This window comes from Myotis brandtii, unplaced genomic scaffold (assembly GCF_000412655.1).
Source record: "Myotis brandtii unplaced genomic scaffold, ASM41265v1 scaffold410, whole genome shotgun sequence".
NCBI lineage: Eukaryota > Metazoa > Chordata > Mammalia > Chiroptera > Vespertilionidae > Myotis > Myotis brandtii.
The window spans coordinates 1229083-1230955 of NW_005365764.1; the positions used below are offsets into that span (position 1 = coordinate 1229083).

The window sequence follows — 1873 nt, forward strand, 5'->3', positions numbered from 1 at the left end:
CCCTTGCGTCATCATGTCTGCAAGGTGACCGCAGGCGTCTGCCCCGGTGCAGAGCGAGCGGCTCTGGGGATGTGGTGGCTGCTTCCTGGCCAGTTTGGGTGGGAAGTGGGGGCCGTCCCGGCGCTAATTGAAGCTGAAGGGGGAATCTAGGTCGGAGCGTAATTACTCAAGTTGGACGGGGGCCAGGACGCCATCACGCGTGGCCTCTAACGAGGGTCAGGCGCCCCTTCTCCGCTGCTAGCCAGTTTCCCTGGGGCCCGCCGGTCTGCGTGTGGGACCGCCTACTCGCCAAAGGGATGCCAAGCGCCCTCGGGCTGTAAGTCCTTGCCCCGGAGAGCACCAGACAGAACCTCCTTGGTACCAGAAGGTTCTTTAGGTCTTGCTGGGGTTCTCTGCCCAGTGAGCTGGGAGAGGCAGTTCTGCTGATGGCTGAACTGGAGCCAGCCTCAGGCGGTGGTGGATGGTGCCTATCTGTGCCCACCCCCAGCCCCATCTGCCTCCCTGCACTCAGGATGCCCATGGCCAGGGCTGTCCAATCGACTGTGGTCGTGCCCCGTTTCTGGGGGGCACAGCGACCCTCAGAGCTGCAGCGGGAGGGGAGACCAGCCCCTTGGCTGCGCAGTCAGGGGAAGGGGCAGCAGACCTGTGCTCCCTGCCCCACACCCCAGAGACAACAGAGAAGGCCCCAGGCCTAGCCCCATGGGGAGGAGGGGTGGACATCCTCCAGGCTCTTCCCACATGGCTTGCCTGCCAGACCCCCCTGAACCTGCCTGGAATGCCAGCCTCCATGGCACCACCCTGCTGTACTGTCCATTCGGGACCCAGTCACCACCCTTAGCAGGTGAAGAGACACCAAGGACTGCAGTGAGGTGGGGGCCCTGGAAGGACAAGGGAGGGCCTGGGGCCTGGAGAGCCAGGTGGGTGAGGAGGGGCTACTTTGGGGGTGAGGTCACAGGGCTCCATCTGGTTATGCCGGCAACGGAGCTTTTCACGGGCTGCATTCCACATGGGGAACCCCCTGCCCTGCTCTCAGCCGTACACCTGGGGCTGGCACTCAGGTAGAATGTGAGGCGAGAATGAATGGAGGGAGAGGCAGAGCCGGTGACAACTCCATCAAGGGACAGGGGAGGGCAGGTCCATCTGTGAGGAGCAGCAGACACTGGGTGGGCCAGGAGGCAGCTCTGCCATTGTGCACGGCGCGGGGCTTGGGCACAAATGCCCCCTCTTCCTGCTTGGCTCCGCGGTTGAGGGTTCAGGCTGGTGTCGGGACGCTCAGAACATCGAGCAGGTCCCAGGCTCTGGCAACCTTCCCAAGAACACCTTCTGCCTCCCTGTGCCAGGCGCCAGGTGAGCTCCCAGGCCCAGAAGGGGCAGGCTCTGGCCTAGGAAGCTGGGGGTGGGGCAGGCACAGCCTCTTGGGGGTCTGGCCAGTTGCGGAGATGGGGTGAATCCCAGGGGACCCTGGTGGCGACCTTGTGCCCTGCCCAGTCTGAGCAGCAGCTGAGAGGAGCGGACCTTGGGTGGGAGACTAGGCTCTCTGGTCTTGATGGCGCTGGGCTGTGAGGGGCAGGGGGTGTCCCTGTCCTGGGCCCAGAGGCCACAGAGAAAGGCTCGGTCCTGAGCCCCGGCCTCGAGGGTTGGCTGGGGCGACAGACACTAGTGAGAGGGCACGTGTGCGTTACCTGCAGCATCCTGAACTAGGGGGACGTCACTTTTTACTGGAGTTGGAGTGGCAGTGACAGGCGGGAAGCTGGGCTGGCTGCTGATGGGGTGGGCCAGGCCCCGGGTGGCTCCGAGAGTGGCACTGAGCAGAGAGTATGAGAGACAGGGTGGAGAGAAGAGGCAGGGGAGGGCGGGGAGGGGCGCCCGGAGC

General features: G+C 64.7%; 1 protein-coding gene across 1 annotated transcript in view; it reads right to left on the reverse strand.

The window, feature by feature from the left end:
- The window catches only part of CASZ1 (castor zinc finger 1), a 35233-nt gene that overhangs the window by 1649 nt on the left and 31711 nt on the right, over nt 1-1873 (reverse strand). The gene's annotated exons all lie outside the window — the stretch shown is intronic.